This window comes from Bidens hawaiensis, unplaced genomic scaffold (assembly GCF_021521415.1).
Source record: "Bidens hawaiensis isolate Kalapana, Puna unplaced genomic scaffold, B.hawaiensis_p1.1 tig00010814_1, whole genome shotgun sequence".
Lineage (NCBI taxonomy): Eukaryota > Viridiplantae > Streptophyta > Magnoliopsida > Asterales > Asteraceae > Bidens > Bidens hawaiensis.
In genome coordinates, this window is record NW_027491834.1 from 265,891 (window position 1) to 287,296 (window position 21,406).

Genomic DNA, 21,406 nt, shown 5'->3' on the forward strand with positions numbered 1-21,406 from the left:
GGCCCCGTTACCGGTAGCCCAACTTTCGTGTTGGATTTACTCATAAACGCAGTTTTAAATATCAGAGTTAATTAAAACATTCGCGGAATATAAAAGCTTTCATAAAACATTTCATAACAAAAACACGTCTTGTCTTAAAACATCATTTTGTCTTTCCAAATAAACAAAACATTAAACTTAAATGCCTTGAGTCTTCCGATGCCAGCCTCTTATTCTTCCATATTTCTTTTCAACAACACCTCTTAATCTAATGCAATTACGGGTGCGAGTGCCATCTCTGGCAGTACACACACTGTTCCGGTTGTTGTACCCTGGGAGACAGACGAACTCTTTATTAGAGACCCAAAATCTGTTTTAAGGGAAACGTATAGAATGCGTGCCTCAACCACACTTAATATATATATATATATATATATATATATATATATATATATTGTTTTGTTCATCTTTTGTTGCAGTCAATGGAGTTAACCACACCAAGGAAAACAAAGATGAATGTGAAGATATCCAACGGGTGGAAGACTCGAGTCAAAAAGTTTCTGTTAAAGTTCTCGTCAAAGAAATCGACATGAATCTTCATATTAACAAATATTGCACTTTACATTTATTGCTTGTTGGTTTTGTACACGGTATTGTACTGTGGTATTTCTCTTGTATAACGAGAGTATCGTTTTACTTATTTTAGTTTACTATTTTTAAATAATATTGTGACCCATTTCCTACAATCTTAAAACAGATTTCGTGAGATTGTTGTTACAATCTTAAAACCTTATTTATAAGGATTTTGGGTTCACCAAAGAATTGATAAAAAGATATTTTTCATGAAACTTTAGAAATAATTTTGGGAAATATTATTTGTAGTACAATATTGGTTTTTAGATATTTTAAAGATTGGAGTACAATCTTATATCCAAAAATGTTGTGTTACATAACGAAATGTTTGATTCGACCGTTTGGTTTAGAAATGATTTTTGTAATCGAAACGATTTTTGGATAACCATTGAGGTTTTATGTCTAACAACTGTGTTAGAAATGATTCTTAGTAAACCGTTCATTTTAAAATTATTATTGTAATCGTCTGTTTTCTAAAAATCGTGTTAGAAACGGTGATTAAAAAAAACATTCGTTTAAAACCAATTTTGTAATCAGTTGATGTGTTGTAAAACACACGTATTTTCCGCACCTTTTATCTACGTAATATATTGTATTTTATGTGTTTTAACTCATTTTATATAGGTTTTACGTAAGTTTATTCATATTGTAGGTTTTGGGTGAAAAAGGAAGAGAAACCGAGTTTTTCGAGCATTCTACGAGCCTTTTACGCATACAAATTCAAGACAAAGCTCAAGGCCCGGCCCGTATGCATCATGGACAAGCCCAAGCTACATTATATTATAATATATAAAAAAAATAAAAACCCTAGGCTACCTAACAGGTTCCGATCGGAAATCACAGCAGGGGAAAAGGAGAGAAAAAACTTTGTAGCGGCTCAGGTTTGATCATGTGACGGCTAGGGAGGGAAGAAGACACAAGAATCAAGCCTCGAGATCATTTACCATCAGTTTTTACAGCCAAGGAGCCGCCGGGAAACATCCATATACTTACATCTTTTTCATTGTTCATACACTTTGATTTTCTTGTTTAATTGTTGATTTGTTTTGCAATTGATTGAGAGATTGTTTGTTTATGATATTTGTTGATCATTGGATGATTGTTAAGATGTTTGAGATGAGTTTAATGATGTTCTTGATTAGTATTAATGGTTGTCCAAATATTATTATAGGCTAAACTTGTTAGTTCTACCTAGGAATGATGTTAATTGTTAGTGTTTGATGAGCTTGTTGGATTGTTTGATTGATAGACTTGAATTGCTATTGTAAAGTTTGATTTAGACATGAAATAGGTTGTGTTTAGTGGCTGGAAATATTGGTGAATTATTGCATAAACCCCGTGTGTTGATTGATTAGTTTTGTATTGATTGATCGGTGCATTGTTTGATTCTAGACTTTGTGTTTAGGGTTTGTTTGCGGTAGGTACCACCGTAGGGTTTTGTTGCATGATTATTGGATTAAGTACATCGGTTAAACACCTTCTTTGAGACCGAGAGGTGATAAGAAGTTAGGGTTGTCTCTTTGCCTTTGCATGCTAGAATAAGGATTGCGCGAAAGCGAGTTTGTTTCTTGTCAGGTTTAGGTGTTTCGAGCGACTAGTTGATCTATTTTAGTTTAAGTTGAATTGTTCTTCTATCCTTGGTTGTGTAGTATTCATTACCATTAGGGTCGAGTGTTGGTGAGAACGAGAGGTGATCCTTCATTAGAACACGTTAGCAATTGTTTCCCGGTTTGGTCGTTTTAGCCGATTTTGAGTAGTTTAGGCTTGTTGAGTGAGACCGAGAGGTAATCCAGTGAGCCTGAGCGATCCTTAGTCGTGTCATATTTAGGGACCGGTGTCAAGATATCATTCAATCCATTAGCTTGTTAGGCCTACAATTTGATTCAGACCTAGGTAGACGTTTTTCTCCATCCGAAGTCAACTCAGTTAGTTTGTCGTTAAGTTTTCTATTTTTGGTAAGTTTTCTCAGTCAGTCTATTTAGTCCAGTTAAGTAAGTAAGAATCAAAAATCAATTAATTATTATTCTAAGGTAGGTCTTGTCTGGGGTTATTAATCGTTAGCGTCTTACGTGTCCACGTGTTCGATACTCGGACTTCCTAGGTCTATACTACTTGCGATCGGTACACTTGCCGGTTGTGTGTGGTTTTAGGATTTTCGTTTTATATTTAAAGCTTAGTTGTGAGGGTCATTTTTATAGGGTTATTAGACACACATCATCGGTTATTTTTCTAACTTGTGGGTTTGACCGGGTGTATTGGTATACAACATATGTTTAAATATCTAACATGCGTGTAAGATACGATTTATTATATATATATATATATATATATATATATATATATATAAACATATGTGTTTAAAACTTTTTGTGTAAACGGTAATGTTCTAACGGGCGTGTTAGAAAATAGTGTAGTGAGACGTGCATGTGTATTTTGATGAAATAATGCATAAAAGATTCCACGTGTGTCTGTTCATATTCCTCTCATTAAGTCATTAATAATTCACGCATTAACTGTGTGTTAATTGTGTGACTTTTGGGTTATACACAAGAAAAACCAACGGTTTAAAGGTTTTTGTCTCAATTTTCATGTATAAATACTTGTTCCTACAATGTACGCATTATAATTGTTTAAGTTCTAACATGTTTGTTAGAAATTGTTTATTTTATAAACCATATTGAAAGGAAATTTTTTATGTAAACATTTAATTTTCTAGCGTATGCGTTAGAAACAAGTAGAAATGATTTCTTTTATAGATTCTATCCTTGGAAAACGTTATATGTAAACGTACAGTTTTATAATGTGCGTTATAACATTTTTTTTTACATATGTGCTGGAAACCATTTTAGTGCAAGGGTCTTAAACCTAAACCATATAAATTGTTTGATGTTTTAGGTCTTGACTTTGTTTTTATAAACCCTAGTTATTATTAATATAATATATTGCAAAAGTAAGAAAGTGTTTTAAAATGATTTTAAACAAAGTTTTGCATATTTTAGAAAATTCAAAAATGGTTTGCTACTCTTGCTAAAAGTGGTGTATGTTGAACTAAGATAACGTTATCAAGGGTACTTGATGGTGGAAAACAACTTCGTGTTTTGTGAACAAGATAGATTGTTCAAGCTTTGCCATTTAAATGTAGTAATTGTAACAACTTGATGTTATTTTGAACATATTTGTTCAAGAATATAATTTTAAAATTGAAAAGAGGACATGAGGATATGTGTGCATGGAGTTCTATTTGAGGGAGTACCTCAATACAAAGCATAAAATGATATCATTGAAATGATTTCGGTCGGATGATGAAAGTGTTGAAGATAATAATAACACTTTGAGATTTGATGTCTAGACGTCTTCTATTTATCCATTTGAATATTTATTATTAAAAAGTGTTTTACGTTTTATGTTGTAGTTTCGGTTGTATTATTAGTTTCTGTTCAATATCTTCGGATAACACTTGTAGTTTTACAACCAAATACAACAATATTTATTGTGACACAAAATTATTTTACAAATTTTTTTAACAAAAAATTAATGTTAAAAAAAAATAATAATAATTTAAAATGGATGGTGCAAAAGGAATTTTGCATAAGAAATAACTTATGAGTTGTTGCATTGACTAAAAGCTAGGACGAGACATCAAATGCATAAAAACATCACAAGTTTCATGAGAAAACGTGATGAGTGTACTGAGATAAAAAATACACAAGAACGAGATATGCCATTTAATGTTGAGAGCATCAAAATAGAAATGCACAATTGTGTGTTCTCAATAATTATAACATATGAAAGAATTATGTGCTATTCTTGTAAATGAGTTTATATATCTTGTGAGATCTATTATATGAGACTTACAATAGTTAGCGATGGACTTGTAAATGATTATATTGCCATAAATGTTGTTGGAACTATTTGAAGGATTTGTCTTCAATTTTGGAAAGGTTTTCCAATAAATAGTTACATTGAAACAACAATAGAAATGTTCACATCACTTTAGGCAATTAAGAATGCTACATTGTTGAAAGTCAATCTAAATGACTCAATATTCAAATGTTAGTGATTTATATTGTTATTATTCATCATATTTGTGATGAATGTATTCATCAAAGCAACTTGGATTAAAGACTTACGTTGAAGACTTAAAGGTTAAAGGCAACCGAGTTATGACCTTAATGGATGAACTAAGTATTGTTTAAAGGCATTCCAAAAGACGAGGCTTAGGTAAAATGAAATGTGATTATTTTGTCTAAATTGATAAATGAATGTTTGGAAGAGATAATGTGTTATCTCTTAAAGCTATGAAGGATCAGAATGATGCATCTTCTATTCACATGCTAGAGTATTGTAGTCTAAAGCATGCTAGACTAGTACTTATTAATTACGATGCTTTGCGAAGACTAATTAACTTGAAACATTCAAAACATACACAAGAAATAATTTGTGTATAGACAAATGTAAAGAAGGTTTTCATCCAATCTAAGGAAATGACATAACTTATGAGAATTTAAAGGATATCTCAATATTTTGGGTTTGTCCAAGATAGTGGATTTATGATGGTTTGTTAACAAACTTTTATGACCAATTTAGATTAAAGTTTAGTAAGTGGTGGAAGCTTACACTAAGGCATGTATTGCTCTATGAGCAAGCTTTGATGAACTCGTTGATACAATGACGTTATCTTGTTCAAATCATGAGTGTCAAGTTTGTCCTTAGTGAAGTTATACGAACAAAATCTAAATGCAAGAAATGTGGGGGAAGCCATTTAAGAAGAAACCCCCCTTAGCGGTACGTACAAATGGTAATTAAGGTGACTTCTCAAGCGTGTGAAGAAAGAGAGAATCTTTACTTACCCCCATTTGCAAGTTGGATAATGTTTTTTCAATAACACTTAAATGTGGTGGTGTCTTGCATTTTAACTTGGAAGGCTTAGCAATGAGGATTATTGTAAAACAATCTACCATTGCAAACACACGACTAAGTGAAGGACAAAAAGGTCATAGTACATAATGGAGATGTGTTTACCTTAATGATAAGTGATCTTATAAAGACAACTATTATAACCAGATTCAGGTGGCCACTGAGGTTATAGTCTTGGAAAGTTGACAATAGGCAAAATTAACTTATAAGTAAAGAGCACATCATGACAACTAATCTCAACTACGCAAGTTATCTGGAGTGACTAGACAAAGTCAATGATAATGTTATTGATCCAACAACCTGAGGGTTTTGTAAAGATCATGTTGTGGAATGAGACTAAAGCCCATGAAAAAGGGTATATAAAGGAAACCTAACTTAGTTGACTGGAGATCCCAAGATCTAAGTTCAATAGGACTCTTTAGTAAAGACCCGAAATCTGTTTTAAGGGAAACGTCTAGAATGCGTGCCTCAACCACACTTAATATATATATATATATATATATATATATATAAAAAATATATATATATATATATATATATATATATATTGTTTTGTTCATCTTTTGTTGCAATCAATGGAGTTAACCACACCAAGGAAAACTAAGACGAATGTGAAGATACCCAACGGGTGGAAGACTCGAGTCAAAAAGTTTCTGTTAAAGTTCTCATCAAAGAAATCGACATGAATCTTTATATTAACAAATATTGCACTTTACATTTATTGCTTGTTGGTTTTGTACACGGTATTGTACTCTGGTATTTCTCTTGTATAGCGAGAGTATCGTTATACTTATTTTAGTTTACTATTTTTAAATAATATTGTGACCCATTTCCTACAACGTTTAACTGAAAAAAATTTGTTTTACGAAGTTACTGTCCAAAGCTAAAAGGTACAGAATTTTGAAAATCAAACTATTCGAGTTGCAGGCCATTAAATTGCAATTAACCAAGCAGATTGTGGGTTCAATATATGTTATAAATAATTTTTTTCTAAATTAACATATGTTCAAAGCTTGCGGTCTGGTTTGATTTTTTATGGTTTGAAAATTTGAAAACCGTATACGGTTTGATATTTTTGAAACCGACCGACCGAAAGTTAATAACAAAACTAACTTCGAAACCAGACCGATAACCACATTGGATGGTTTCATGATTCCTTCGCTTTAAGCCTTCAAAATACCTTAACCGACAATATTTAAAAAAGAGACCGAGATTAACTTCCTAAGCACCACTAATTACCAAACAAACTATAAAAGCTACAACCTAAAAGTTGTTCACGAAAACAAAAACCTACACATACAATGACTTCTACATACAAACACCATCAGGGCCGTCTCTAAGAATTCAAATGCTCGCACAAACCCCGTACGAGTATAAAAAATAAACCCCTAAGTATAAAATTATTTTTAAATAAGCTCAAAGAAAATGACCCTTAACTAGTATATTTGGGTTAATAGACAAATATATTTTATTCTTTAAATTAGTTGAGACTAAATAGGCTTTTATTTTACAAGTTTTAGTTGGGTTTTAAATTTAATAATTATAGTATTCTGGTTATAAAAATTATATATAAAAATTTAATAAAATCTTGAATATAAAGAAAGAATTCAACTATGTAATCAAAAAAAAAGAAAAAGAAAATTTGGGGTTGTGCATCATGTAGTCCAGAGACAAACAAAAGAAAATTTGGGGTTGTGCATCATGTAGTCCAGAAACAAACAAAAAAAAGTTGGAAGACGCAACGAAAAGGAAGAGTCGAACCTGAATCCCTGAATCAAAAAACTCACAAATAAAACAGCCAACCAAATGAGCTAACTGACAACAATATTTCATGTGCATTTGCGTTTTATTTAACCATATCTATATCGAACTTCAGTTTTCTTATTTGGGCCCTCAGATTTTTGGGCCCTGTGTAATTGCACGGGCTGCACAGCCCTTGGGCCTGTTACGCCATGCATAAACACACATTAAACACAAAATTCTTGGTACCCGTATGGTACCGGTATTGAAGGTAAAATTTCGGGAAATACCGGTACCGTACCTATCCCGAAACTCAAAACTTTGGTGCTGATTCGATACCAAATCGGTACCTATTTCGGTACCGGTACCGAATTTGCCCATCCCTAGCATAACACTTACGATGGGCAACCAAGGCAAGACCATAGATCATTTAAAATTTATGGATAATATTGTTTGAAAAAAAGGAAACATAAACTCAACAATTAAACAAGTAAAATAATTACAAGATACCAATTGCATGAGCGACGATTCAATTCATGAAAACAATGGATACCTTGGTTACCTTTAAGAAGCTGATTGAAAAAATATTAGTATCTGTCGATATATATATTATAAATCTGGTATATTTTTTTTAAAATTTAAAAGGATTAGCACACAAACACGCCTGTCAAACAATAAATTTTATAGTTTAAACAAATTTTACGTAAAACAAAATGACATTTCACATTACCAAAATTTAATTGGAGGAAATTGGGACTATATACCATTAGCGGTGTTCATTATTCGACTAAGACTCGCTCCACTGTAAACTTAACCATCTCAATTGAAAGAGTTTAAACATTAAAAAAAATATAATGGACGTAAGAGCATTCTCATTCCACTTCCTATTTTCAAATAAAAAATTACACTAAAACTCACTTTATTTTCTCTCTCTATTTCAATTAAATAATACTTTTTATATCTTTTATCATTACATTTTCTCTTTCCTTCACTCACAACCACTTTCAAAATATATTAAAAAATTATAGGGGATGAGCAGTAACTTTTCAAATATACAGAAAAATCACTACTTTTTCTAAAATTTAAAAACTCTTCACTCACAACACCCTGAATCACTCTTTAAATTATAAAAACACACCTCACATAAAATGAGTGGTTGGATGAGAATGCTCTAAGACTGGTGAAACATTTCGGTCTTTTTTTTTGCTGCTTTCTTTTTTTATTTTGAGTTATTATTATTTTTATTAATTTTTAAGGGAATTTTTTATGCTACAAATCCTTTTTATTTTTTTCATTTATATCCCTATTTATAGAATAATTTGACTCTGATTTTTATCCGGCCTAGGGTATTTTAAAGTGGTGTATGAGATACAACGGATCCAATCATTCCAAATCTTCATTCAATATTTCTGTTTAATATGATTAAAGGAGACTTTGAAAAGTAAACTCAAAATAAAAAAGAGAGGTGACCCATTTACTATCCAAGTTGTTGCCTTTCGTGAATCATAACCTTTGTAAAGTAAATCCAAATTAAAGAGAGAGATGGCCAATTTAGGATTCAAGTTGTGCATGTGGCGTTGTAGAAATTTCTTTGTTGCTTTTGTTATTATTATTAACATTTAAAAATGAAATTTGGCCCCACAACGTAGCAATATTGATTTTTTTTATTTGAGTCGTTTTACTCAGATTTGAAAGTTTCAACACTTCCTAAAACAATCTTATTTATTGAAGAGGTGTGTACCCGCCTCAACACCACAAGATATATACAAGACATTAGAAGTCAAAGATATTATCAAGGTACAAAGCCAAAACTTATGCTCAAGCATCACATGCTTGCACATATCACATATGCTCAAGCATCACATATGCTCACGCATCACATGTGCTCATGCATCACATATGCTCGCGCGTATCACATGCTCACGCATCATATATGCTTATGCATATCACATCGTGCGTGGCGCATCCGCGCGCGGCGCATATCACATGCTCGCGCATTATACATGCCCACCCATGCGCGTGGGGCATCCGCGCGTGACGCGTATTACATGCTTGTGCGTATCACATCTGCGCATGAAATATCTGCGCGTGAGAATAAAGAGAAGACCTCGCGCATCCTCAGGATGGGCGCATATCACACGTGCACATAATCAACCTCGTCCTTATCCAAATCAGGATTAGGGCAACCTTGATTGTGCACGTCAGACAACCTTCCAGAAGGCATCTTTTTAAGGAATAAGGATATGCTGATGTTGACAGCTGCTAAATGAAAGGTGGACAGCTCAGCATGACTCATGGGTTACCACGTGATTATAACCAATGAAAAAGCAACAGGTGTCTCCGAGGACACGTGGCGCAAATCGATTGGAGGAGGCCAACAAAACCCTAATCTGGTCTCAGCTCAATCAGTGGAAACCCTAGCACTATAAATACATCATAACGTACACAGTTACAGACACATTGATTCACATTGAAGCATATTCAATCACACAATCATACAGAGTAACATACAGTATTCAGCATTTCAAGCAATACTTTCCAAATTCCCTTACTCTCACATTATCATCTTCTCCTACATATACTTATTCTCACGCCGGAGGGTTACCCCAAAGAGGACCCCTCTGTCCCTTTCTGAGGGGTAAGTAACGGCGCTGTTCATTTTGTAGGTGGAAGAACACAGATCAAGAAGAACCATCGGTGAAATAGTATAATCACACCCGAGGAAAGTAGATCTGCTACCAGTGAGTAGATCCACGTTTCTTCATTGGCGCCATCCACTGTTACATCGGCAATCAGATCTCATCAGATCTACATAAAAAAAATCAATCACCATGGTTTCTGGTGTTCGTAACGTTGATCAAGCTCTGGAGGATATTGAACGTGAGGGTGTTAACGACGGACAGCAGGTTCTGAGGGTTCCGCGTGATTCTACGCGTACCACCAGCAACCGTCCCTTCGTCACAACCCCTCACGGCCAGACTGAAACTCCTCCAGACGATCTCACGTTACAAAATATGGCTGGCGCGAAACTGAAAGGACCAATGGGTCCAGAAGAAGAAACAAATGATCCGAATGAATGGCTCATAAACGAGCAGCGGCGTCTGATGGAAAAGTACAATGAAATGGTCAAACAGAAGAAGCTAGCCGACCAAACACAAAGGCAAGCGTTTGATAAGCAGACTACAAAAAGGCCGCGCGCGCCGGAAGAAGGACATTCTGTTCACACTGCACACACTGAGTTCAGTGATGAAGAAGTGCATAGCATGAGGAAGACGCGGGATACTCATGCAGGAGGCTCACAGCTCCGCGCGCCTGTGAACATGGCGCCTGGAGCCAGAGCCGATCTGGATCTGCACATGCCGTACAGCCCACCAGTCAGAGGGCAAGTGGACGTAACCACACCCTACAGACCAGCCATCTTGGTGAAACACTCAAAGTTCACTGCGCGCATCGCGCAGGCTCCCATCCAGCACAAGACCAAGATGCCAAGTGGTTTGGGTAAATATGACGGCACGACAGATCCAGACGATTTCTTGCAAGGTTTTTACAACACGGGAAACCTAGAGAGCTGGACGATGCCAACATGGTGTCATATGTTTGCTCGCTGCCTAACGGGCGCGGCGCGGGTATGGTTCGAGAGCTTGCCGACTGGGCAAATTGATGGGTTCGAGGAACTATTAGAAAAGTTCCAAGCCCACTTCGTACAGCAGCGCAGGCACACGCGCGATCCTGATGACATCATGCACTGCGTACGCAGGAATGATGAAACGATTGAAGATTACATCACTCGGTTCAATCAGGAGTCTCTGGCAATCGGAGGTATAACCGAGCAACTCCTGCGCGTGGCCTTTATACAAGGCGCGCGCAGTGATCAATTACGACGAGCTCTCGTAAGCAAAGATGGCATGCCCACCACGTGGGCCAACTTAATGGAGGCATCGCGAGTTTTCGCGAGAAATGAAAAACAGATTGCCCAAGATAGGGCAAGAGAAAGAGCGCATCAGGCTGAATCACCGCGCAGCAAAGAGAAGAGGGCCAAACAGAACTCTGTATGGTCCAGGTTGCAGCCAACAAGTTTTTCTTCCGCAGAAAAGCAAGCGCAACCAAGCTCACCCCAGCCCCAAAAAGATGTTCGTAATCGCGGGGAGGGTGACAAGAGGGAGGGCGGCAGAGATCCTAGCAGACCTCTGCCAAGAATATGGACTCCCCTCACTAAAACACCTTCACAGGTGTTAAGTACTGAGAATGTTCAATTCAAGCCCCCCAAGCAACTACACTACAAGGGACCGCAAAACAGTGGCAAATATTGTGAATTTCACAGGTCCCCGGGCCACAACACCGACGCATGCCATCATTTAAAGGATGCGATCGAGAAGGATGTAAAATCAGGCAGGCTGGCTCACTTGGTGAAAAACCAAAGAATAGAAGATGAGCAACTGAAAGGAGCCTCTGCCAGCAAGAAATACAAAAGAATCTGTGTGGCTGAGGGGGGACGACAAGGGCAGACGTCAAAAAAGAGAAGCGCGCAAATCCACGGAGATTGGCGCGAGCAGCAAGTCATCTTCCCAAGAATCAGGGGAGGCCCTTCAATAAGCAGTCCTCTCGTCATCACCACACACATTGCTCATTACGAAGTGTCAAAGGTCCTGGTGGACACTGGAAGCGAATCTGACATTATGTATGAGCAATGTTTCAGAAAGTTAGACCCGGCAGACCAAGCGCGGCTCGAAATTGTGAACGCACCAATCTGTGGTGTTTCAAATGAAATCATCCATCCCCTAGGCCAGATTCAGTTTGAACTAACTATGGGGGATGATGAGCACAAGCGAGCCGAAGTTGTCAACTTCTTGGTCTTGCCCACCACGTCATGCCACAATATGATCCTGGGTAGGGGAACGATTGCCCAATTTAATGCTGTACCGTCGCCAGCGCACGGTGCATTGGGGTTCCCTACACCAACAGGCGTAACATTTGTTTACCGCGATCATTTGTGCGCAGTGACAAGTACGCCGCGGGAAGGGAGAATGAAACTTCCAATGGCGGACAATGCGCCAGAAAAGTGGATTTTAAACCCAAAATTCCCAGAGCAAACGGTCACAATTGGCGCTACCATTTCAGACGAAACGAGATTGAGAATGAAAAGGTTGCTCACAAAATACACGTCGGTTTTCGCGTGGCAACACTCCGATATGACGGGGGTCCCGCGAGACTTGGCGCAACATTCTCTTAACACGTTCAAGTCGGTGGAGCCAATTGCTCAGAAAAAGAGAATCATGGGGGATGAAAAGGCGAAGGCCATGAATGAGCAAGTGGAGGACCTGTTGCGCGCAAACATCATCCGCCCGATCCGATACCAGACGTGGGTAGCCAATCCTGTGATGGTAAAGAAAAGCAACGGGTCATGGAGGATGTGTATTGACTTCAAGGACCTCAACAAAGCATGTCCGAAAGACTGTTACCCCCTCCCAAACATCGACGCAAAGGTGGACTCCGTGGCGCCATTCAAGCTCAAATGTTTCCTGGATGCCTACAAAGGCTATCACCAGATTCAAATGGCACCACAGGACGAAGACAAGACTGCCTTCAGAACCGACAAGGGTGTTTTTTGTTACACAAAAATGCCCTTTGGTTTAAAGAATGCGGGCGCCACCTATCAGAGACTTATGGATTCGGTTTTCAGTGAACAAATCGGAAGAAATCTAGAAGTCTACGTTGATGATTTGGTGATCAAGAGCAGGGAGGAGAGACAAATGCTCAAAGACATCGAGGAAACTCTTCAGCGCCTAACGGAAGTTAACATGAAGCTCAACCCGAGCAAATGTACTTTCGGCGTGGAAGAGGGGAAATTTCTTGGTATGATGGTCACTAAGGATGGTTTCAAGGTGAACCCTGAAAATGTGGAAGCCATCCTTGACATGCCTTCACCATCCACCATGAAAGAGGTTCAGAAGCTGAATGGTAGATTGGTGTCAATCAACAGGTTCCTAGCGAACCACGCCAGCAAATCTACTCCATTCGTTAACACTTTGAGGAACTGCTTGAAGAAGAGCCAATTCAAGTGGACGTCTGAGGCTGAGCAAGCTTTCAGTGAGATAAAAGAATGTCTCATAAAGCTGCCCGCGCTAACAGCTCCACTTCCTGGCGAAACCCTTACATTGTACCTGTCAGCTGGAGACCGCGCCATCGGCGAGTATTATTGGTGGATCGCAAGGGGATCCAAACGCCAATATACTATGTGAGTCGGGTGCTGACAGACCCTGAGACGCGCTATTCCATCATGGAAAAGTTAGCTTTGTCACTAACACACGCGTCGCGCAAGCTCCATAGATACTTCAATGGTCATCCTATTGAAGTTTTGACTGGTTACAACATCCAGCAAGTCTTGCGACGCCCCGCGCTCTCCGGAAGGCTGACAAAGTGGGTGCTGGAATTATGTGAACACACGATCACCTATAAGCCCCGTCCAGCAATAAAGGGTCAAGTTTTAGCGGATTTCATCACGGAAATCCTAGAGGGAAAGATTGAAGAAGCTCAGCGCGAGGTAGACCCTCCGCGAGCAAATGATGAAGAAGATGTTTGGAGGCTATTCACTGATGGAGCCTCCAACAGCGAAGGGTCCGGCGCAGGCCTCAAACTGGTGGACCCTGATAATCATGAATATACTTATGCTATTAGATTGGACTTCAAGAGTACCAACAATGAGGCTGAGTATGAAGCCCTGCTGGCTGGTCTGCGCATTGCGCGCAAGTTTGGAGTTAAAAGGCTAGAGGCCCATGTTGATTCTTACTTGGTAGCTGCTCAGGTCAACGGCCTTTATGACGCCAAGGAGAACACAATGCCTCTATATCTAGAGCAGGCAAAAAAGCTCGTTGAGCAGTTTGACTTCTTCAGAATCATACACATCTCGCGCAGCGAAAATAAGTCTGCTGACGCGTTGAGTAAGATGGCTTCAACTAATTTTGATCACTTTGGCAAAGATGTCAGGGTGGAAGTGATGAGCAACCCGTCAGTGCAAACGCAATCTGTCCTTGTAATTCATACAACCCCTTCATCCTGGATAACTCCAATAATGGAATTCCTGAAGGAGGGGAAGTTACCGGACGATCGCGCACAGGCGAGAAAGATAAGACACAAGGCGCAGAACTATGAACTACTTGATGGTACATTATATCGACGCTCTTACCTTGGACCGCTCATGAAATGCCTGGATGCTGAAGAAGCAAGCTATGTGATTAGGGAGATTCATGAAGGAATCTGCGGAATACACGCTGGCCCGCGCATGGTGGTTGCCAAGGCAATGAGCTCAGGCTACTATTGGCCAGGCATGTACTTGGATGCGCTAAAAGAAATACAAAAATGCAAGGCATGTCAGAGCTACGCGCCAAACACCATGCGGCCAAAGAACAACTTGATTCCGGTGACCTCTGCATGGCCTTTCCACAAATGGGCCATTGATATTGTGGGGCCCCTGCCGCAAGCGCAAGGGCGAGTGAAATTTTTGGTAGTGGTGATAGACTATTTCACAAAATGGGTTGAGGCCAAGCCACTAGCAAAAATCACAGCTGAGGCGATGAAGCAATTTATCTGGAGCCACATCATTTGCCGTTTTGGCCTTCCTATGGAAATTGTGAGCGACAATGGCAAACAATTCACTGACAGGAAGATATCCAGCTGGCTCAAAGAATTGCACATCAACCAAATCTTCACTTCGGTCTACCACCCTCAAGGGAATGGCCAAGTGGAGCGCGCGAATCAAAGTTTGTTAAATGGGCTGAAGAAAAGGTTGGAGGGAGAATCCCATTCTTGGGTCGAAGAGTTACCTAATGTCCTGTGGGCGCACAGGACATTAAGCAAAACTAGCAATGGCGAATCCCCGTTCAGCCTAACCTATGGGACAGAGGCTATGATCCCAGCAGAAATTGGATGCCCATCCCATAGGGTACTCATGATGAGCAAGACTGATAACGAGCGCGAAAGAAGATTGGACCTCAACTTGCTTGAAGGACGCAGAGAAGCGGCTATCATCAATGAAGCCAAATACAAGAAAAAGCTGGAAAAATATTATAATCAGCGCGTTAAAGAATGCCACTTCAAGAAAAATGATTTTGTCCTTCGAAACAATGAAGCTAGCCGCGCGATACCCCCAGGAAAAATGTCCCCCAATTGGGAGGGACCTTATCAAATTTCAGAAGATTTGGGGAAAGGCGCGTACACTTTAAAAGATTTGAATGGAAAAAAGATACCGCGCGCGTGGAACGCGGCACAGCTTAGAAAATGCTTCATGTAAAAGTTCAAATATGTAATCAAGGCTTTTAAGCCATCATGAATGATGATTCGCGCTATCTTTCAATATTTGTTCTATTACCTTTGCATACATGTTTCACACTTCCTTTATTAATTTGGAGCAATATGACAACACTATATTGACTTCAAAACAAAATAAAACGAAGTAAAACATACATGCGCGAGCCTTAGCTCAAACGCGTTAACGAGTCTTAACTCTAAAACGTCAGGGCCTTAGCCCAAACCTACGAGCCTTAGCTCAAACACGTTAATGAGTCTTAACTCTAAAAACGTCAGGGCCTTAGCCCAAAACCAAGAGCCTTAGCTCAAAACACTCACAAACATCCATCTTACATCCCGCGCAGCCTGATCATAAAAATCCTTAAACACAACTAAGGCAAAGTACATGCCATATCATAGTTGTTAAGGTCTCAGGTCGAGGTCGCGCGCGGAATCATAGTGGATATCTGAGTAACACATGCTGACATGTAATGGCTAAAACTCATACTTCCATATAAAAACCGCGCGACAACGACGCGCAAAAAAGGAATTGAGAAAAGATATCGCGCATGTCAGCATAAACAAGATACTGCGAAACCACTTACAAAATAGGACTATGGTTAAGTGAATAATTTCCTTACAACCTTGTTCTTATTTTAACGTGCAAGCATATCTTATATCTATACAAGCAAACATGAAGAGATGAATGGAAATGCGCAAGATGTGAAAAAGAGAAAACAAGTTTCATTCCATACAATTGAAATTTACAAGTACGATGAGTTACAAATTACAAGTATAAAAAAAAATATATATATATATATATATATATATAAAATTTGATGAAGGGCTTCTCAAGTCTCCACGTCGAAGTCAGCCGCTTCATCACCCTCATCATCTCCCTCAGCATCTGGCGCGGCCCGCTCCTCATCTCCGAACTGACCATAGTCAAGTTCTTCCTCCTCAATGGAGTCTTCTATCACGACGGTGTCAGGAGCAGATTCTTTCGCCGCGCCAAAGCCGCTGGCAGGGGCAACATCCCCCGCGCCACCATCATCGCCACCAGCCCTCTCGCATTCATCGAGCAACTTCTTTAGCGCGCCGAGGTCGGGCTGGTCAGCAAGCGCAGCTATCTGCAAATCATTAGAAAAGTATTGAGTACAAAACACTTGGAAAATTAATTAAGAAAAACTCATTAAGGTCGAGGTACCTGCATAAGGATGGGGATGGGAGTATTCATATACTTCTCCCCCACCGCGGCCATGTCCGCGCAGGCCGCGTCGCTCTTGTAAGGGTACTCGGATGGGTTCTTCTTCAACATGCCATATTCATACCCATCCGTAAACCCTTCAGCTCGACCCACCAAGCGCGCGGCAGCATTGCAGTCCATCACAAGGGCCTGAAACTCGGCGGAATATTTCATCGCCAAAGCGCAACGAGTCATGCCCTGTGACACCAGCCATTGGCGATCCTGCGCGAGGCCAGCAACAGACGTCTCGAGGGCAGGAACCTGGGAGTTTAATAACTCAATAGTTTCCTTGGTCTTTTTTAGCTCCTCTTTATCAGACGCTGCTGCCGCTAAAATTTTTTCTTTCTTCGCCTGCGCAGCATCAAGTGCTTCCTGGCTGGACGCTGCCGTCGCCAAGGCCTCATCTCTATCGGCCTGCGCGGCCGCCAACTCCTTCTTCAGGCGCGCAACCTCGCTCTTCAGTGATGATTTCTCAGTGATACTCTGGACGATGGCTTGGTCACGCGCCTCCGCCTGCTGTTCCAAGACACGCACTCTCCGCGCGTACTTGGCAACTTCGGCCTCCGCCACCTGCTGCTTCTCCCGCGCAGCTTGGAGCTCATGCCCGCGCTTAATAAAGGCGGTGTTGGCACTTGCTCGGTTTTCGCTGAGCTCCGCCTGGAGTTTCTCAGCTCGTGCGCGAGCATCAGAAAAGTTCCAGGCGGCCACCTTAGCCTCTCGCTGGGCTTCCACAAGAGCATCGCGTACTTTAATATAATCACGACAAAGCTCCTGGGAGGCAGCAAAGAAAGCCGACCCAGCGAAAATATGGTCATTCAGCAAGTCCGCGCGGGTGCGCTCCTCCTGATACCTCCTTTCAGTAGGAGGCACGGCATGAGCCCAGAAGTCCTCGCATACGCCCATGGATTGAAAGGAACTGTCTTCATTAATATTCCATCTCGGGCGGTAAACGTGGTCACCTCCCTGCAAAACACAAGAAATGTTCTAAGTCATAAAACATACTTATATGGAGGTACGCGCAGCGGAGCAACAAATTAAAACATACCTGCGGGGATGAAGCAGAAAAGTCAGCGCCAGCCCCACCTGAAGTCTGCGCTGCGAAGTCTTGTGGCATCGCAGGGCTGGCGCGGTCTCCCAAGGAGTCCTCAGCCTCATCCTCCTCATCCTCCTCATCTTCTTCAATAGGCCTCTTCTCCTGCGACCTGGAGGGCTCCAAACCAGTTTCGCGGGGAGGGCTGCGTGTAGGAGGAGGCGAGGGAGGTCTCGGCGTCGCCATTTCGGCGCGCAATACGGCTTCCTGCTCCTTTTTAATCCCAATAAGGGGAGACTCAGCACTAGCAGGAGCAGGAGCAGAACCAGCGGCGCCGGCAACGGCGCCAGGAGTGTCACCAGCAACTTGTACGCCAGATACAACTCCTATGAACAAATCAACAAGGAAAATTGGTTTATGACTGGATCCAAAAGAAAAAATTCAGAAGACAAATGTGCAAAACATACCTTGGCGCAATTCTGTTCGCGCGGCGAACATCGCCATAAAGTTCATTCTACCCTTTTCAGAGGGTAGAACAGGGGACTTCGAAGCAGACCCCGGCGCAGCCTCAGCACCTTGTGGCGCCTGCGGCTGATCTGCGACCGTCGCCGGTCCTGCAAACATTCAAAGGAGCAAAGGTTTAATAATAATTCAATCAGATGAAGATAAGCAAAGTATACCTGTCGCAGGCGCGGCACTGCTTCTCTCTTCAGCCGCGCGAACGGAGGAGGTGACGCCACCATACCTCAAGTGGACAGGAGGTCTGCCCACTTTCACAGGCAGGGAAGCTAAAGAAACCTTGGTGGTAAACACCTGGGTTCCCTTAGGTCCCTTCGTTTGAGCATGGGGATGAGCGACAGGGGTGTCATCTTTCTTCTGTTTCTTACTGCCCCCTGCGCCAGATTTCCCCTTAGCTTTGCGCTTTAGTAGGGGCGCCTCCTCTTCCTCCTCCTCCTCTTCCGCGAGCTCCAGCTCGTAGTTTTCGAGCGCATCTGCAAATACAAGCAACAGAACTGTTAATAAACTTTGGTATTCTAAAGGAATAAGCATAAGTGCGAAGGCTTACCAGGCGCGTCACTATCAAAGTCAAATTCCAGATCCACTGGGATGAACATGTCATCGAAGCGATCTGGGAAACCAACCTCCCCAGCGCCAAGCGCGATGGAGCCACCCTCCACTTGATCATCATAAGCGGCGTGGATATAATCCTTGGTGACTGCGCAAAAACAAGTCAAGTGATATCAGCAAAAGAATTATGTTCGCGCAGAAAAAGAAATAAAGCAATGAAATAAACTTACACAACCCGTCGACTTGGATAACGGGCTCAAGCGCGCTGTCGGCACACAGCCTACTCATGCCGACCCCCACCAGCGCCTCCTCGCGAATTTTCTTGGCGGGAGATGGTTCTGCGGACAGTTTCTTAACCCAGGCGCCGGTTGGGTTCTTAATAACATCCGCATCCGCGGGCGCAGAATCGATCGCGCGCATCGTCATGCGGATGGGGATTACACCAGCCCTGATGTAGAAGAACCTCTCAGACCAGTCATGAAGGCTCTTGAATGATACGGTGCTGCACTTAACCTTCTGACTGCGAGGAATAAAGGAGATCCAAGAATCTTGGATCTTGGGCTTGTAAAAAAATTGAAAGCGCCGAGGGGTGGGCTCCTCACGCTGTGATTTGCACATGAACTCGAAATGAGTCATGCGCACAAGTCCAAACGGATGGACTTGGGATATATGAATCCCGAAAAAACGTAACACCGCGCCTACAAACCTTGTCATCGGAAGACGAAGGTTGCAGTGGGTGAAAAAATGGGTGTACAGAGAAATATAGCCGGCAGGTGGGTCCGCCGCCGTTTGCCCGGCCCCAGGCAACATGCAGCCAAACAGGGCGGGAAAACCCTGTGACGAGATGAGGCTGTCGAGATCGGCCTGCCTCAATTTGCAGGGGATTTCATTCCACCTTTTCGGGGCCTTGGTCTTCCCTACTTCCTCCGATGTGGTCTCAACAACCCTCTTCCCCTTGCCTTTCTGCTTCAATGTCGACATCACCACAGATTTCACACGGCGTCTTCGGGAGGCAATAGAGGTGATGGAGGGGTTAGAGGAGTCTGAACTATCAGACATACAACTGCAGCAGCAGATAATCGAGGATTCAAAACGATGAATACACTCAAATCAGAATATTAAAGGCAGAAATTCGAAAATTTGCAACAATGAAGATGAAGATAGAAAATTTCTTAAGGGCCTGCTTTTATAGGCCCAGGAGAGAGAAATTTGGCAACTGATCGGATTTCACGCGCCCCCACTCGCAGCAGTAAGCCAACGTGGTCGCGGCACGTGTCCTTGACACTGTTTGAGGGGACATGAAAACGTAACGGACCTGCCACGGAGCAGAGACGCGCCCCCACTCGCAGGTGCAAACCAATGCGAGCGCGACACGTGTTCAAGACAGCTGTGCGAGGGGACATGAAAGGCAACTGTAGCACCTCGAGCACACGAAACGTCTGACACGTTTACGGCGCACGTCACCACCAACTAACCACGTGTTTGGACCTTTCGTTTAAACCAAATGGATAGAACTTCGCGCAACGATGGAAACAACCAAGAAAACGACAAAACCCCATTAAAAGACCAAATCAGTAAGTCTAATATCTATCTTACCGCGCTCGCGCGAGATAAGACACACATTAGACTGGGGGGGCTTGAAGAGGTATGTACCCGCCTCAACACCACAAGATATATACAAGACATTAGAAGTCAAAGATATTATCAAGGTACAAAGCCAAAACTTATGCTCAAGCATCACATGCTTGCACATATCACATATGCTCAAGCATCACATATGCTCACGCATCACATGTGCTCATGCATCACATATGCTCGCGCGTATCACATGCTCACGCATCATATATGCTTATGCATATCACATCGTGCGTGGCGCATCCGCGCGCGGCGCATATCACATGCTCGCGCATTATACATGCCCACCCATGCGCGTGGGGCATCCGCGCGTGACGCGTATTACATGCTTGTGCGTATCACATCTGCGCATGAAATATCTGCGCGTGAGAATAAAGAGAAGACCTCGCGCATCCTCAGGATGGGCGCATATCACACGTGCACATAATCAACCTCGTCCTTATCCAAATCAGGATTAGGGCAACCTTGATTGTGCACGTCAGACAACCTTCCAGAAGGCATCTTTTTAAGGAATAAGGATATGCTGATGTTGACAGCTGCTAAATGAAAGATGGACAGCTCAGCATGACTCATGGGTTACCACGTGATTATAACCAATGAAAAAGCACCAGGTGTCTCCGAGGACACGTGGCGCAAATCGATTGGAGGAGGCCAACAAAACCCTAATCTGGTCTCAGCTCAATCAGTGGAAACCCTAGCACTATAAATACATCATAACGTACACAGTTACAGACACATTGATTCACATTGAAGCATATTCAATCACACAATCATACAGAGTAACATACAGTATTCAGCATTTCAAGCAATACTTTCCAAATTCCCTTACTCTCACATTATCATCTTCTCCTACATATACTTATTCTCACGCCGGA